The sequence below is a fragment of the Pseudorasbora parva genome, chromosome 5 (assembly GCF_024679245.1).
Source record: "Pseudorasbora parva isolate DD20220531a chromosome 5, ASM2467924v1, whole genome shotgun sequence".
NCBI lineage: Eukaryota > Metazoa > Chordata > Actinopteri > Cypriniformes > Gobionidae > Pseudorasbora > Pseudorasbora parva.
In genome coordinates, this window is record NC_090176.1 from 40144725 (window position 1) to 40164263 (window position 19539).

The 19539-nt window shown below is 38.1% G+C and overlaps 1 long non-coding RNA gene across 1 annotated transcript in view; it reads left to right on the forward strand.

The window, feature by feature from the left end:
* LOC137076154 (uncharacterized) overlaps window positions 1-19539 on the forward strand; it is a 37751-nt gene that overhangs the window by 803 nt on the left and 17409 nt on the right. The window contains exon 2 of the long non-coding RNA XR_010905213.1: window positions 1501-1668. This is a non-coding gene — a long non-coding RNA (uncharacterized lncRNA). The remainder of the gene's footprint in view (window positions 1-1500; window positions 1669-19539) is intronic.

Consider the following 19539-nt stretch of genomic DNA (forward strand, 5'->3'; position numbering starts at 1 on the left):
GTCGGCGATTCTTCCAACCTCCTGTCATCGGTCAGTGTGAACACAGCAGTGACTGAATGCCACCCCAGATATTCGAGCAGAAGAGTTTGAAAATCGTGCAGTCTGAACTATGCTTAAAACGCAGCACTGCAGAGTAGGCTAATTACAAACACACCTGACTGTAATTATTAAGTGCTCCTGAAGATCTTCATAAGCTGGTTCAGTTGTGTTTGATCAGGGTTAAAGCTGAATTTCGCAGGAAGGTATATCCAGCATTATTGGACCCCTGTAGTCTACCAGCTACAGTAGACCAGTTCCAAACCAGCATAACTCATCAGGGCTCTGTCTGATTTGACCTTTCCACGTGAGGTCTAGAGAGAGAACGGACCTGCTCTGTCTGTGTTGTGTGACCAGTTGATACAATTGTAACCGATGTAATTCTCCATAATGGGAAGGCAGGCTCAAGGTTGTTAGCAGTAATGAGAGAGACCACTGATGTTCCCTTTCTTTTCACCAGACAAACTCTACTTTGAAAACAAGCCTTAAAATAGCTCTTATAGACAAATGTAGATTTGCAGACTGCACCTGGCTTATTTCTGTCACACTATCAAAACTCAATAGCAATACTGCTTCTTATATTAAATGGCTGAATCACAATCAAGCTAAACTGTAAAATATGTCTGCTGCCTGCTGGATTTTTTTTACTTATTTTTCTGTAACGAAAACAGAAAGGATAATTTTCTCTCCCTCAAGGAGAGCCAAAGTAGACCTCATGGATGGTCTCCTTTATTTGTACAAGATTTAGCCACTTGTCACAGAGATGTTCAAGGTTGTGATCATCACCCAGTACTGAAAAGCTGCCTGCTTTGTTTTGGTAAATGCTTTTGTAAATGAAGTTCACTCAAAGCCTACAGTTTTGTAAATATGACTGGGTTATATTTCTTTTATTAGGCTGAATACATTTTCTTCTCACTATCATAGTAGCCTACAGGGTTTCAAATTAGTGGCTTAATTTTTTTTTTTTAAATCATAAAATAACCATGCAGCTCATAAAAGGGCTTTTGATTCGCTAAAAAAGGTGACTCATATTCTATGTTGTTTCTGAAATCGCTTAATCATACTTATTCACTGTTCCCATATAGCAAATTACTTGTGGTATTTGTAGGAAAACTGTGGTTCATTTCTGTAAGTTGTCAGTGTCCCCTGGCTTGTCGGACTTAGGAACACTAGCTAAAGGGGTGTGTCTTTGTGAATGGTCATTCCATTGCCCAGCTATTTGTTTTTTTTTAATTAACATGTTATTTTTTATAAGCTAATAGCAGGACACAAACTATGCAGTTGAGTAATATGCAGTTCCTTCACACAGAACACATTTTAGCATGCAGTATGTGGACAGTGGAATGTGAAAAAACAACACATATAATAGAGAGATTTTAAGAATTGTTCAAATGAAGTCTGATGGTTTGTAGATTCAGTATCTTTACCCAGCCCTAATTGCAATTGTCTCACTTTGTCCTCCAGACCTGCACCTCGTTCATGGAGAGACAGGTTGGCATATGCAGTGCTGCCTGCCGTCCTCTGCCTGGCACATGTTCCTGGCACAGGGATGTGCAGTGAAGACCCCCTCCTGTCCGTCACATGTCACTAGCATGTTGCCAATGCCTGGTTTCCGCACCCCTGCTGAGCACAGTGAGTGTGATCACATCACCCTTCTGCTTGAGCCTTACACACACCTGCAGTAGTGTCAGTCCATGAGCAGGACAGCCACCACAACAAACACAATCAGTCGTACACACACCCGCCCACACACGCTTTCACACATTCATTTAGCATGCATTCAGAAAGGCACAAGCAACCTAGATTTGTGGTTTCCTCACAGCTTGGTTTTGCAATGATTACTTTAAAAGTAAGTTTCTGCAGTTCAATGCACTTGAATTGCTACACGGGAACAATACATCACACTCTCTCGCGGAGGGGATGGTTGATGGATAATTTGCTGGAATTACCAAGCACAATGAGTGCCTGCGAAACAGCAGCATAGAAAGGGACTTTATGACAACCAGATGCTTTATTGTTCTCTGGTAAATCACAGATCAGAATTTGCTCAGGGAGGAAGAAAAGGCTGATTCGGAAATGCCAGGCCAGGGCAAATATTCCCACAATCTAGATCCTCCTAATTCCCTAGGGAGGCACTTTACCTGCTTTCACGTTGTCAACTTTGGTGCCATTTTATGCCATATATATGGTCAGTCTAAATATGCCACTGGATCATCTGTTGTGCATTTAAACAATGTGCATTGTGAAAAACAATATACACATAAATTAAGTCGAACCGTAACTGCATTTAGTGGACCGTATGAATGGATCAATCACTGATTAACTTTTCTCTGCTCTCAGTGAGGCTGCTTTACCAGCAGAGGGCACTATTGCCACTTTTAGTTCTGAAAAATTGTTCTTGACATCCCTGTCACCCTTTCATGCTCACCTTTTCATAAACATTCATCCACATGATATCGTGCAAAGCACATAGGGTGTTGTTAGTCATGTACCCTTTTGCCTCTCCTAAAACATTAAATCACATTTGATAAAACCAGAGCAGCTGCAGCATTCGGATGCTTTAATGCCCAGACTTCAAGGCTTTGAACAGTTAATAAGAAATATGTCAACAAGAATTGAAAGCAAAATGATCATTAGTTCATCTAGTAAGACTTTTTTTTTCCTCTCTGAGAGCTCTTGTGTAAGTGCATGTTGTCATTACATATTTACTGGTGCCGATGCATGCCAAATTACACATTACCGTATGCATTGTTCATTTCAGGCAACAAAGGGGATTGACAAAGCCATAATTTTACCCCTATTAGATGATGTTATTGTGTACAAATGCTTTTATTGGCATGATGTTAGCATTAGACTTCATATACATCTATAATTCATTGCACTTAGAGATTTAAACAGGGTTGGGTAAAACAAAGCTAACAGCCTTCTTTTCACTCTTTACAGAGAGAAATCTGATTTTAAAAATGCCTTTAAAATCAGTATTAAAGGAATAGTTCATACAAAAAATAAGTCTTATGAAATCCATATGATTTCCTTTCTTCCATGGAAAAAAAATTGAGATTTATACAATGAAAGTTAACGGTGACCCCAGCTGTCAAGATTTTAAAGGTAAGATTTCCAAATGAATAAAGAATTACATTTTGTTCTGTTTCCTCACTGAAAGCTTTCACGTGGCTTTGGAGGATTTATTGCACAGTATTCATATAGAAGACTTTTATGATGCTTTTGTGGTGGCTTTTTTGTACTCCATCCACTTTCTATGAAAGAGGGCATCTCAAACATTATACATAGTCTTTTTTGGTGTTTCATGGAAGAAAGTCAGTCTATGGTTTTGAAACAAGAAGAGGGTGAGTAAATTACAATATTTTTATTTTTGAGTAAATTGTCTCTTAAGATGTGCATATGCATACACCATTGCAATCACCAGATCTATTATATGTATATTTCCATGATGTCCTAATTATTATGTCTTTCACTGTTATATAAACATGAATGCTAAGTCTCGTTTTGAAAGGGGAAACAGAGATTTCAGAGTCTTTAGTACAGCTGCCATTGAGATGTTCATGTCTTTCTTCCAGCTCAGCGAAGTTGGTCTTTGAAATACTTCAAGGACCTCCTTGCCATTAGTGTACATATTATCATTTCAAATAAACCTATACTGCACTCCATCCAAATTAGGCTTATTATTAGCTCAGATACATTCATTATTGATCCCAGGCAGGAGGAGGTATGACCAATTAGAGGCTCTTGGATCTGTGCTGGCGAGGAACATGCCAATGTGTGTATAGTAACAGATTTGTTCAGATGTGTTCATAATGATGACACAGATCAGTCTCTTTGTGAATATAGAACACCTTGTATGTGTGTGTTTTTTTTTTTTAATATTAAATGGGCTACCTGAATATCTGAAGAGTGAAGAATAAATGTATTATTTTTTTGTTGAGAATTTACAGTGGCCCTCAAAACTAATTGAACACTTAAGCCACAATTAAAACGACAGGCATGTTTTGATACATAATGCAAAGATGAGGCGTTTGTTTTAAAGAAATATTTCACAAGCACATTTTTTAATCTCAAGATTTTTTTTAATGCAGAAAATTAAAAAATGCCGAAAATGTTTATATCAAAATCTAAAATGTTAATTCCGGTCTGGAAACGGCGTTCCTTCTCAAGGCCTTTTTACAGCTTGCGTTTTAAAATGCGTAACCACTTCTCTCCAACCTTTCGTCTACTATGATTGAGAGATTGAGAGGAGGAGCGCTGAAGTAAAAACCTGTCCTCTATTCAATATTCCGTTTCACTTGGAAATACGTCACAGCACTGAAGAAAACTCGCTGGCTTCTTCCGGTTCACTGAGACTTTAAAGAATATGTATTTAATTGACATTTTTGGTGACTCCTCCCACACTAAGGTCATTGTAGTGAATTCTAGGATTGCCTTCTCTACAAATGGTCCATGCAGTGGTACGTTAGAATTTGCTCTTAACATGTTGACTAGATAGGCAGCAGGTTTTTGAACACACTCTTAGCATTTAGGTGTAGCAAAACATTTTGTTTTCTGTTGGGCATTACAGTGGTTGAACTCAACACCTGACCTGACCTGTGCTGAAATGTTCAGAACATGTAGACTGCATTGCTCTAACCAAGTCTGAATCCTTTCAGTCGCTGATGCTTTACGATAAAACAAAATCATGTAAATAAACCCATGCAGGCAGTGATGTTCTATAGGTTTAAGACTCATCACACGTCCCTCCACTCAGTAGCTAAAGTCACTGCAATACTTTCTGTTCTGCTCAATTGGGTTTTCTTTTTGTCTCAGGATATGAGCACATTGTTCGAGCGAAACACCTGAGAGCTCTTTTTATCAGGTTACACTAAATGAGCAAACACAAGCACTGTGAGCTCAAATGAGGTTACACCGAAAGACGCCTGACACTGTCGTCTTCCTCCAATTAAGACTGTTTATTCTGCATGCAGCCTTTTTTGGCTATGATAAGGCGCAGCACGTTCCTGGTTCTTGCTGTTCCTTCAAGCATTTCCGATTTATCCGTGTAGGAGCAAGGAGACAAGCGGCACGCATCCATAATTACAAACTGATTCAATCATCATTGTTGTCATTACCATGACTGATACATGCTGGCGATGATAGCATGGCAACGCAGGAGTGTGACACTCAAAGACAATGTGCTCCCTCCCATACGTGTGAGTGTGTGTGTGTAGAGAGGGCGAGAGATCAGAGTGAAAGAGCCTGCTTTAATAAAAGCCATTGTTCTGATTTATGAAGTGTGACCCCAGATGATTCATCTGATCAGATGGTGCCATATGAGGGACAGGCATGTCACAGGACTCGCTATGTGTGCCACCTTTTACATGCAAGATAATAGGAAATTGAAAACTGTCATCATGTCAACCTTGACATCATTCCAAGCCTGTATCACTTGCTTTGAAACGGTATGTTTTTTTCTCCATCTTATCTATGAGAGTCAGTGGGGTCACCTTATGTTACATGGACGAAACGGTTGAAATGGTTTAAATTTTGTTTTTGGTGTCTTCTAGAATAGGTTTTCCCAGTCTGTCAGTAACGCTCTATTTAGTTCCCTTCTCTATGGCTGTTTACACCTGGTGCTAAGATATGTTTTGCTCGATCGGATCAAACGAGGGAGACACATTTCCGTTTATACCTGGTATTTTAATCTATCTCTTTTGTCCACTTTCATGTTCAACCACTTCTCTCCTGATGTATTCGAGGGGAGGGTCTAAGGGTGGATAAATGTATGCTTGTGCAAAAAATAATCTTGTGCAATCTACACATGAACGCGAACAGAGACAATGGAAAAACCCAGCTGCAGCTTTCGTTTCTGCTCTGACAGGCACAATAACACTGTGAGTGCATGTTAGAAATCAGGAATGGTGAGAACATTGCTCTTTACGTTTTTCGTCTTCAAACCAAATTTGGGTCTTCAGCAGCCACATTTAAATCCTGTCTTGCTAGTGCACTTCCTATACTATTTTTACATAAGTACTATAAGTCCTAACAAACAGCCAGCATCCTTGTAATATGCATGCTAATAAGCAACTAGTTAATAGTGAGAGTTAGACCCTAAACCAGGGGTGGGCAATTTATTTTCCTGAGAGGTCACATGAGAAACTGGGGCGGTTGTAGTGGGCCGGAACAATTGAATTCAGTAAACAAATACTAAGAAGTTCATGTCTTAACTCAAAATTCTGAATATATATTTATATATATATATATATTTTTTTTAATTATCATTATTTTTTATGTTAGCTAACATATTTAAGGGCTAACAGCAAAGCTTTCTTGAAAGCTGTCCTACATGATCGTGAACCCATTTGAGTGAAGATGCATAGTTTCTATAAAAATAAATAAATAAAAGCAGCGCGGTTGTATTGCATGCCCCTAATTACACCTGCTTGCGTTTGATTTTAATTGAGCAATTATAGAACTCAACACTGAGTATTTTTTTTCTATTGGCTCTGTTTTGATGTTGAAACGACTGATTCATTCAAGAATGCAGCATTTGACTGCATTAATAATGGGTCATTCAGATCTCCGTCTTTCACCGTCGCATGTTGCTCAAAGACGCAAAACAGTGCCGTGATCGTTGTTTGGAACTACTTTCATATCTTAATATTATCTTCTTGTTTATTGAATTGTTGTATAAGATGAATATCATTTGTAATTATACTGATATTTGGAGAAAAATGCCACCATTTGTGATATTGGTTAACTATATTAAATTATATCTAAATATAAAAATCATACAGGCATTTTTGCCCATTATCTTCAATAGAAATCTTGAGTGAAAGCATGCACTCTAATATAGTGCCTTGCGAAAATATCCAGCCCCCTTGAACTTTGCGACCTTTTGCCACATTTCATGCTTCAAACATAATGATATGAAACTGTAATTTTTTGTGAAGAAACAACAAGTGGGACACAGTCGTGAAGTGGAATGAAATTTATTGAATATTTCAAACTTTTTTAACAAATCAAAAACGGAAAAATTGGGCGTGCAAAATTATTCGGCCCCTTTACTTTCAGTGCAGCAAACTCTCCAGAAGTTCAGTGAGGATCTCTGAATGATCCAATGTTGAACTAAATGACTAATGATGATAAATAGAATCCACCTGTGTATAATCAAGTCTCTGTATAAATGCACCTGCACTGTGATAGTCTCAGAGGTCCGTTTAAAGAGCAGAGAGCATCATGAAGAACAAGCAACACACCAGACAGGTCCGAGATACTGTTGTGGAGAAGTTTAAAGCCGGATTTGGATACAAAAAGATTTCCCAAGCTTTAAACATCCCAAGGAGCACTGTGCAAGCGATAATATTGAAATAGAAGGAGTATCAGACCACTGCAAATCTACCAAGACCTGGCCGTCCCTCTAAACGTTCAGCTCATACAAGGAGAAGACTGATCAGAGATGCAGCCAAGAGGCCCATGATCACTCTGGATGAACTGCAGAGATCTACAGCTGAGGTGGGAGACTCTGTCCATTGGACAACAATCAGTCGTATACTGCACAAATCTGGCCTTTCTGGAAGAAAGTGTTGTTTAAAGTTTGCCACAAGCCACCTGGGAGACACACCAAAGAAGTGGAAGAAGGTGCTCTGGTCAGATGAAACCAAAATTGAACTTTTTGGCAACAATGCAAAACGTAATTTTTGGTGTAAAAGCAACACAGCTCATCACCCTGAACACACCATCCCCACTGTCAAACATGGTGGTGGCAGCATCATGGTTTGGGGCTGCTTTTCTTCAGCAGGGACAGGGAAGGTGGTTCAAATTGATGGGAAGATGGATGGAGCCAAATACAGAACAATTCTGGAAGAAAACCTGATGGAGTCTGCAAAAGACCTGAGACTGGGACGGAGATTTGTCTTCCAACAAGACAATGATCCAAAACATAAAGCAAAATCTACAATGGAATGGTTCAAAAATAAACATATCCAGGTGTTAGAATGGCCAAGTCAAAGTCCAGACCTGAATCCAATCGAGAATCTGTGGAAAGAACTGAAAACTGCTGTTCACAAACGCTCTCCATCCAACCTCACTGAGCTCGAGCTGTTCTGCAAGTAGGAATGGGCAAAAATTTCAGTCTCTCGATGTGCAAAACTGATTGAGACATACCCCAAGCGACTTACAGCTGTAACCGCAGCAAAAGGTGGTGCTACAAAATATTAACTTAAGGGGGCCGAATAATTTTGCACGCCCAATTTTTCAGTTTTTGATTTGTTAAAAAAGTTTGACACTTCATAATTATGTCCCACTTATTGTTGATTCTTCACAAAAATTTACAGTTTCATATCATTATGTTTAAAGCCTGAAATGTGGCAAAAGGTCGCAAAGTTCAAGGGGGCGGGATATTTTCGCAAGGCACTGTATGGAAGCACATGAGTCATCATGCTAGAATAGCCTACATTGCAGAGCGCATGCGTGCTCTCAATAGGTCTGCTTCTGTTTGGCTTTTGTAAAGTTAGGGACTTACTCGATAACGTATCCCACACCTACAATGCATCACTAGTCCAATCGGGCAAGTGACAGCTCTGCCCCGAGCGTCGTTCATGTTGGCCAGGGGCCATACTGTCCTTATTGTCGAACCTTGAATTACCTCACGCAGGCCGGTCAAGGATAGCCAGAGGGCCGGATATGGCCCGTACGAGACCCATACAATGACCAGATCTGCCCTAAACTAAAGTGTTACTGAAAACTGCAATGTAATATTTAAGAGAGTTCATTACTCACTTTTGAAGGACTTTTTAAAGGGATTGTTCACCTCAAAATGAGCATTTTTAGACCCCATTGACATACATTATATGAGCAACAGTTGAAGTTAAAAAGCTTAATTTGTGTTCTACTAAAGAAATAAACACACCTATATCTTGTATGCCTTTGGGTTAAGCAGATAAAACATCAAATTATCCTTTTTGGGTGAACTATCCCTTTAATGCTCACACGGTAACATTACACACTAAAGAAACTTTAAAGTGTAAAAACAAAAGCATACAATACTTTTTTGAGTGCCACAGAAGAATGGTTTGGACTGACATCAGGATGATCAAAGTTTATTTAATTCTATAAACTATAATACTGATCTGCCAACATTGTCGCTATATGATAAATTAAAATAAGCTGATAACATCACTGTTTTCTCCAGAACGACTGTACAGCCAAATCTAATTTTGTTGTCCTGTTTGGCACTGTGAAGCTGCTTTGACACAATCGTGATTGTAAAAGCACTATATAAATAAAGTTGATTGATTGATGAATCAACTACATATAGAACTTCAACCCCCCCCACCCCAACAACAACAACTGTTATCATTGATATAAGTATTTGAAATGAACATGATTTCTTAATGTTTAGTGACATATCAGGGTAATTTTATGATTAATTGAAATACATTAATTACATATAGTTCCTTTAAATATTACTACAAACCCAGGACCAGATTGTTTGACAAATACATACAGTACAGCGTTTTAATCAGTTATTGACAAGATCAGAAGAGTTCTGGAATTTCACCAAAGCTATGACCTCTACCAGACTTACTTGATTCATATTTCGCTTTGTTTTTTCTTTTCTTCTATTTAACATTCATTCAATTACTTTTCCGATAAGACTCACTTGTCTTTCCAAACACGTAGCGCAGGAGCAACGTCTCACTCTGTTGCCGGGAGCGACACATTAAAAGCGCACCACTCACAATAGATATTTACCCGCAGACAGCCAAAATGACTTTTATTCACCACAGTAGTTGCTGGTCGTGACTGCTCCAGAGGGGATTCATCCTCATGGAGTTGTGGTTAGCATGAAATCAGAGTGAGACCATCTGTTGCTTAAACATCTGCAAGTAAAGAGGAAGAGCAACGGATAACTATCATGACTTGTCATGACACAAGAAGAACACTCCATTACAATAAACACCTAGTCTGCATGACAGCTTTCGCATTAATTGTTTTATTGCAACTGAGCTTTTCATACTAAATTGCCAGTGTCAAAGGCTCATTTTTGAATTGGACTTGAAATTATAATTTGGCCAATGCATGTCAGTGCTTTGAAACAAAACATTATATTTTTTGCCACATAAAAAAAGTGGAATCATGGAGTTTTGGAACGAATTTAAATATTTGATATACATAACATATTGATTTAAATAGAAAGGATACCAAAATTAAATGTAAAATATAATAGAAAATTATAGAAAGTGTCTCTATTTTTTTTCTGACTTTAATGTTTGAGGCATGCTTAAATTTTACTTATAACATAGGACTTTTAAATGAAACTGATGCATTTTGTCCCCAGATTGTGTATAGTTATGGTATCTTCCATCAGGGCCATTCTAACAAGTTAAACCTTGACTCCCTGATTCAGTTGCGTATGAATAACTTTAAGCAAGCAAAAGAACAGCAACAATTACATCCAATGATGTTGGTGAGAACCTCCTTATGCCTGGTATTGTACGATTTTGGGCTGTCCCATTTGAAAGATGACTAACATGAAACAATTGTGTAACATGATTTATTTTTGACAGAATAATTACTTTATCATTTTATTGGACTCTTATACACATGCTGTAACGTTAATCTGAGCATTCTCCACACTGTTAACCATGCATTCATTTGAGCAGTGATTGATATTATGGGAGTTGCTTGACGCAGAGCAGGAGATGCAGAGAACTTGATCTTGACCCTTAAGAAACTTAAATTAATGCATAGCAAATCTGCTTCAAATTGAATTAAAAATTAAATGAACTGCTAATTAGAATTTTAAAATAATGTAAAGGGTGTACAAATAAATATATATATATATATATATATATATATATATATATATATATATATATATATATATATATAATATTGTATTTGTACACCCTTTACATTATTTTAAAATTCTAATTAGCCCAGATTCTAATTAAAGGGGTACTTCAGCACTGGGAAGATGAATCTCCATATAAACTGGGTCATCAAAGCAGTAGAAATGTGAAATTATTTTTGAATTTGGTGTCTTCTAGACTGTGAAAAGACAGAAAATGTATTTTTGTCTCATGGGGATGAAAGACTACAATTCCCAGAATGCTTCGCTGCCCTGTGAGGCCATTCCCAATGCCACCAACTTCATTTCTGTGACTGAGTTAGAGAAGACACTACAATTGAAAACTGACCGTGTCTGTTCAATATAATGAGTGAGTCACCGCGCGAGTATCACAGCACTGAGCACTAACTGCACGAGTGATGAGAGCTGAGGTAATCGCGACTACACTCGCAGCATAAATTCACAACGCGAGTTCAGTCTGGCGCGTTTCAGTTCATGCCTTTGCAAGCTTAACTTTCATAAAAATGAATTTGAGAAGTTAAAAGACTTACATTGCTCACCATAGCTCCGTTTAAATTATCCTGTAGCTGCAAGCTGAGCTCTCCCTGCAAGCCTAGTGTTATCTCCCATCCCCCATGCGCAGATTCAAAACATGCGGAAATGGCTCCCTCTACCGGCTGTAGTCTTTAGCCTCTGGGCAAACATTCCTCCTATGATGCAAAAATCGTCAATTTGCATCACGGGAGGGGGCAAAGCACAATAATTTGAATATACTCCAGGGTTTCTACTGATACAAAGCCATATGCTAATCGCTGAAGTAACCCTTTAATTTCAGGTCCAGATTTCTTTTCACCCACCCCACCCCACCCCACCCAAGTTTTTTTTCCAGGTGGCATTTTAATTATATGATGTCATTCCATTCACGCGGATCTGTGGAAACTATTCAAATGCTGTATGCATGCCAGACAAGTAATTTGGCGGTCACTTTGTAAAGAAAGACTACGGGCACAGACGCGTTCCTAGACGCATGCCTAGACTAAACAAGTAATACACATGTGCATACCGTCACCGTTTTTGAAGTTTTGAAGTTTACACGGAAATGATAATGGTATTGTTTCCAAAACTCGTTTTAAATAACGTACACTTTGAATCCTATTTTAAAGTTTGTGTTCTCCGGCCACCAAAATGCTGGCATCATGTAAATGAACAGCCAGAATACATAAGTTTTCTGTTTTCAGTTGAAAATGGTGTCTTGCAAAAGCGACCCCAAGTCAATAACTAATGATTTTTATAACAGAAATTAATCAATCCAAAACGTATTCACTGTAAAGCTGCTTTTAAATAATTTGTATTGTAAAAAGCACCATATAAATGATGACTTGACTTGACATACACATACAATAATAAAATACAAGTACACATTTATGAGATTGTGTCTCAGTGTCTTTTAATCTTATAAGATTGCTGAAACCGCACAGTCTGGCTTGATAATTATAATTGCAGTGAAGAATAATTTCTGAAAAGAACTAATTTTTGTAAAAAAAAATTATAACTTACAAAGTTGTATTGGCCAATAATCTTTAACTAATATTCATCTGTGTGAATGTTTTGAAGGATTTAAGAGGAAAAAAGTTTTTCTCATGCAGTAGTATACATTCATAACACGTTTTCAGGCCAGTCTGTGGAATTTTGAAAAATAACACTTTCACATTTTTCCGTACATTTTGCTATAGGGTGAACCTATATTCAGGTGTGATAACAGTAAACGTGTGGATAACACATTCAAAAGTGTTTTTAGAGGAAACCAAAAAAATCATATCATGTAAGACAGTCCAACTTTTTGAGTCTACTACAATGCCAGATTCAGGGTGGGGTTGGTGGTGGGGATTTATCTGGAACTTTGCAATAATAAGAAAAACAATGAACTGTTTGCATCAAAGTTTTTCTGCCCACCCATCCCCCCACCCCACCGTCCGTTAATATTCTGTGGCTGCGCTTGTCTCTGAAGATTTGTAACTTGGTTTGAGCACATTAAAGCCACTCTCATCTGAACAGCAGGCAGACGCCAGTGCTTTCATCTCCAATGCAAAACCGCTCATTTTTTACAGGATAGGTTCAATGAGTTACATGGGTGACATCAGATGGTATATCTCAGAGATGGATATAGCAGGTTAGAGAAGGCACCGAAAGCAAGTAAATACTATAATTTCTGAGGGAGTCAGCAGGGGAAGAAGAGAGAAATGAACATTAGAGAAGTGCTTGATTTAGAGCTGGTTCTGTGGAAGAAGTATGTCAACAGAGGACACCAGACTTATCTGTTTCTGCTTTTGTGGAAGAGTGTCTTTAAACTTTTACAAGTGGGTATACTTTTGGTCTTCCTAAAAATCCCACAGTTTTCTGTCGATTAAAAATGCCATTTAATTTAATAAACAAAAACTCAGAAATAAAAGTACCAGTAATTGAGGAAACACTCTAATATGCATGCATTGATGTATGGCAAATTGAATTCAAACAAAAACAGAAATAGTATTTTCTTGTAAAACGTCCTCAATCTATGATTTTACATATATATATATATATATATATATATATATATATATATATATATATATATGTGTATGTGTATATATATATATATATATATATATATATATATATATATGTGTGTATATGTGTGTATATATATATATATATATATATATATATATATATATATATATATATATATATATATATATATATATATATATATATAAATATATATGTATATATATATATATGTATATATATATATATATATATATATATATATATATATATTATTTATTATTATTTGTTTTACTGTGTATATAACTATGCAAATAATGATGGAGAAATATATATGTATTTTTTTAGTCATCCAGCCTTTGAGCAGGTCATTTATAAACATGTGATCCCATGGTGGAAAGTCCAGCCAATAAGCCATTTCCATGGAGAAGAGAGGGTCATGTGATTGGCAGAAGGACAGAGAGGGTTTCATTCATAGCCTTCCAAAGAATTTGAACCAGTTCTTCAAATAAAAACCATAAAAGAGCACACTTTATCTGTGTGATCTAACCTCTGCCATGCTTTCAGAAAATATTCCCTAAAGAAGTTCATTTGAAAGTTCCTAATTTCTGAATTTAAAGTCCATTGAAATAAAAGGTTTTGTATGGTTTTAAATCTTTTCAAAGAACTCTGAGCTATGTTGTACGGAGGCTAAATATTGAGTGCTTTTGATCTTTTTATTCTTTCTTATTTTATTCTCTTTTTATACTTAAAAAACAACAACTGACTGAATTAATTTCAGCTGGAAAGAGTCCTGATTTGATATTGAGCCAACAACAGAAAATTAGCAAAAACCTACCTCTCCATACAAAGTCTATAAACCGAGATGGACCATTAGCTTCTACAGAAGCTAATATTAACTCTCTGTGGATACACAAACCTGGAAATGAAGAGGTAATGTGTTGTCATGGCACTGTTTACAATGTATTTGCATATGTGAGAGGCTTGTAATTATGCAGTTTAGTTGCTATCAATGATCACTGTTAATATTATTTTGAAATGCCTCTGACCTTCGCCTGAGAAATCCTCTCTCCACCTCCAAATAGAATCATAGGTGTGATTTTAATTATTTGTTGCCATGCCAATATTGTAACAAAGGGACAAAGTCCACTACAATGCATATAAGCATAATTTATTTTAATCAGACCATTGCTGCCAAAGTTGCATAGTTGTTTTTGTTAATGACAGACAATAGTGTTTAAAAAAGCAAAAGTATATTTTCAAGTTGCATTACTTCAATGTGAGTCCCATGAAAAGATTTACGGGCCTTTTGCATGGTACACAACAAGCTTTGATTGCTGTCTTGAGTGCCAGCTCAAATGCAATGCTTCTAGTGCCCCTTGCTTCCTCAGCCCAATACTAGCAAATGAGAACATGTTGCAATTCTAAATAAGGTGATTTGTGTAGATATTGTTTTCTGTGTTGTGTGTAAGTTAATAAAAATTGCATTAATTTCTCATCTCCATAAAACTCAATGTTAAATAACTAAGATGTACAAACATTCTGAACTTTTTTCTACTAAAGCATCATTCCTTTATTTTCAGAGTTGTTGTAAGCATAGGCGACCATGGCTTGGTGGTTTCCTGCTGCTCCAATGCCACTGTAAACATTAACATAAATACACTGCAATATAGCAAGGGTCCATCATGGGTTATTAAACAGCTGAATATTAGCATATAGAAGTTTGGTAACTTTATTTTAGGGTTCAATTCTTGCTATTAACTTGCATATTAGCATGCATATTGCTAGGATAGTTGGTTAGTTTTTTTTAAAGCACATATGAATGCCCTAATCTGTATGGCCTTATTCTACATCGCTTAGTCCTACCAAATACCTAAACTTAAATTTGACAAAACTACCTTAACTATTAATAAGTAGTAAATTAGGAGTTTATTGAGGTTGTAGCTAATAGCATTTAGCACAGGGGTGTCCAATCCTGCTCCTGGAGGGCCACTTTCCTGCAGAGTTCAGCTTCAACCCCAATTAAACACACCTAAACCAGGAAATCAAGGTCTTTAATAGGCACACTAGAAATGTCCAAGGAGGTGTTGGGGCAAGTTAGAGCTAAACTCTGCAGGACAGTGGCCCTCCAGGACCGAGTCTCAACCATAGATCGTAAAAAAATATGGACGACTCGACATCATTCGTTTCTGCTAGCCATATTTGAAGCTTTCAGGCGGCCTGTACGGCGCTGACATCTTGGGACCGAGTGCGCAGTAGCGATTTCGGGACCGGAGTTGCGCAGTAGAGCGCAGGAAGTACAGTCGCGATATCAAAAGCCCGCCCACACTCTCGCAGATGCAGAACAATTAATTATGTTGGTGTGAAATAAACAGTTATGGAAATGTAGAAATTAAAGCTAAAGCTCCAATTGGCTCCCAAAAATTCGGAAAAAAGTCTGTTAGTGCCTCTGTGACAACTTCACTCAGAGAAGACGTCGATCTCAGCTGTCAATCATGACGTCACACCCCCCGCTTTTATAGCATCAGATAAATAACTAAAACTAAACTTATTTTAAAAACGAACATTTGATATGAAATCATCGTGATGATAACTGCCTTCAATGACATAAACTAACTTTGGGGAACAAATATTTGAAGTGTAATTTTATTGTTTTGTTTGCCTCGCGCCCATCAGAAAACACAGAGGGGCCGCTATACTGGGACCGGTCACCGGGGGGCGAGCGAGGGACGAAAGCTTCAGTATCTGAGAGGGAGACTGCAGGCTTGGTCTCAACACACTTGATTTAGCATAAAAGTCCTTTTTACACGAAATGCATAATGGAAAAGCGAAGCAAAAAAGCTAATATTTTGCATTAAAACAATTCACATCAGCCACAAAGGGAATATGCAACGTTTGTGATGTTTCAGAGCTCCAACATTCCAAAACATTGGACATTTCATGCGCTTTTCATCTTCTTTTCTTCTTCTTTTTCTTTCGTCTGTTCCCTTCAGGGGTTGCCACAGTGAATCGTCTGCATGCATCTAGTCCTATCCTCTGTATCCTCTTCTCTCAGACCGACTACCTTCATGTCCTCCTTCACTACATCCATAAACCTCCTCTTTGGTCTTCCTCTTGACCTCCTGCCTGACAGCTCTAACCTCAGCATCCTTTTACCAATATATTCACTCTCCCTCCTCTGAACATGTCCAAACCATCTCAACCTGGCTTCTCTAACTTTGTCTTCAAAACATCTCACATGTGCTGTCCCTCTGATGTACTCATTCCTGATCCTATCTATCCTCGTCACTCCCACCGAGCACCTCAACATCTTCAGCTCTGCTTCCTCCTGTCTTTTCCTCAGTGCAACTGTCTCCAAACCATACAACATCGCTGGTCTTACTACTGTCCTGTACACCTTTCCTTTCATTCTTGCTAGTACTCTATCATACAACAGACCTGACACTTTTCTCCACCCATTCCAATCTGCCTGCACATGCTTCTTCACCTCTTTTCCACTTGAGGATAGGAGGATAGCAAAAACTGCTATCATGACACGTCATGTTTAGGCTGTGTAGGGGACTGTTGTCATATGTCAACAGTCATGGTTGAGGTTTATTATAATCGGATACCACAACAAATCGTTCATTTGTTTGGCCCATTTCAAGCAAGCTCAGCGTCTTAAGGGGCAACATTCCTGCAAGCAGTAAGTAGTGATTTTTATCCACTTATTGACTAGCTGTTTAAACAATTTCTGATTCAATTGAAAGTTTCTTAAAGACCGCATTGTCTAGATGACGCAAGATGCTAGTACAGTAACAACAGTAAATTCCAAGTACCATACAAAACTTAGTGTGTCTAATGACAAAGGTTAATATTATTTTGTATTACAAAATACAACCCTAGATACCGTTCACTTGATCCTTCTAGCAAACGCCACCTTTTCCACCATATAAGTTAAAATGATAGTCATTGGAGATTGCTGAAATGCAGCTTACTTGTTTATTGGTGTTTTCAGATCATCTGTGTGTGAGAGAGTTCGCGTGCATACGATTGCCAGATTGGTCATGTTTAGGTTAAAAAAAATCACAGAAAAGCTCGGTTTGGGGGATTTAATTACTGAAATCTGGCAACCGCACAAACTCAAGCTCTTTCTTGCGTGTGGATGATCTGAAAACACCAATAAACAAGTAAGCTGCATTTTTATCAATCTCCATTTGAGATGTTTTGCTTAAAGTGTCATTCAGTCAGTCTGTGTTCTGTCAGGATGGTCAGGACTCACAAGCTCAACAGCTGTGAGCTGCTGAAATAAGCCAATCAGAGCAGAGTTCAACATTAATATCCATGACCCTTCAAAATAAGGCTAAAACAGAGCATTACATCCTAGGGACAATCAGACCTGTAACACTGTATCTGGACAATTTTTGCCCTTAAGTAAGCCACGTACCCTCTATGTAGATATCAGAGAACAATTTAACATTGTTTAAAATCATTCTAGGGCACCTTTAATGTTTAAAATCATTATAGGGCACCTTTAATATTCTCAAAGCAAATAATGCATCTGTCTGCTGCTCACAAATGTCCACTTCTCCCCTTAGCCTTGCTTCCACTACTCTTTCCCACAACTTGTATGGCTCATCAGCTTAAAGGTCCCATGGCATGAACATTTTATTTTATGAGGTTTTTCAACATTAATATGAGTTCCCCTAGCCCGAAAATTGTCCCCAAGTGGCTAGAAATTTTGACCGGTGTAAACCAAGTTCTGGCTGTCTTTCTCTGCCTTTGAGAAAATGAGAGCCCAGACGAGCTGATCTTGAATTCTCCTGTTATGATGTCATACCAGGAAAGGTTTCCTCCTCTTCCTCTGCTTTGCCCACCCAGAGAATTAGTAGAGAATGGATTCAGTTTATCAGTCGCGATGTCAGCAGCACAGGCTTTACCATATGGATTTGACAGCACCACCACGAACAGTGAGTAACAGTGTTCATTAATGCCTGATCTGGGATCAGTGATTTCTGATGTGTAGCTAATCATTCATCACTCCGACTTCCTTTCTAAATTGTTTAATATTGTCAGTCCTGCCGCTGGCCGTCTTGATGCATCAGTGAATCAAGCCAGTGACTTAAATGATCAACTTTACATCGTTTCTGTTAATAGCATGAAACAAATCTGTTATTTAAATGATTAAACTACAGAGAGTGATCAAAGAACACTCTTTATAATGTTCGGATCTGTCAATCACCCTTATATCTGCAGTGCACACTTGTCCAAACTGCCGTTTGAATGACGCTGCTCATTATGCTCAACAGAAGCTCTTACTGTATTCATGTCGATGTCGTGTTTGCTGTTAGCTGTGGTGAAAGCATTCTGTGAGAGAAAGAACATTGCAAAGTTTACTCGTGTTTAGTCAGAGCTCTCAGATACAAACAAAATAAATTTGCGCTCTCAACTCGGTACAATAACAGTTTCTCAGCAATCTTTCCCCATCTCCGTCTCTCTCGACTGGCAGTGAGTGCTGCTGGCTGCTGCTTGCACCTCACTAAACCACGCCCCCTCCACACGTAATCTCATTTCAAATGCAAAGATGTCAGCCAATCACAACAGTGGGTGTTTTGATTGAAGTCTCACAGCAGACACGCCCCTTGAAACAGAGCATTCTAGCCAGAGGGTATATATCAGTATAGAAAATAATTTTTTGGATGTAAAAACCATACTAATATACAGTCTTGCGAAATTATTCGGCCCCCTTGAACTTTGCGAACTTTTGCCACATTTCAGGCTTCAAACATAAAGATATAAAACTGTATTTTTTTTGGTGAAGAATCAACAACAAGTGATACAAAAAGATTTCCCAATTTAAACATCCCAAGGAGCACTGTGCAAGCGATAATATTGAAATAGAAGGAGTATCAGACCACTGCAAATCTACCAAGACCTGGCCGTCCCTCTAAACGTTCAGCTCATACAAGGAGAAGACTGATCAGAGATGCAGCCAAGAGGCCCATGATCACTCTGGATGAACTGCAGAGATCTACAGCTGAGGTGGGAGACTCTGTCCATTGGACAACAATCAGTCGTATACTGCACAAATCTGGCCTTTCTGGAAGAGTGGCAAGAAGAAAGCCATTTCTTAA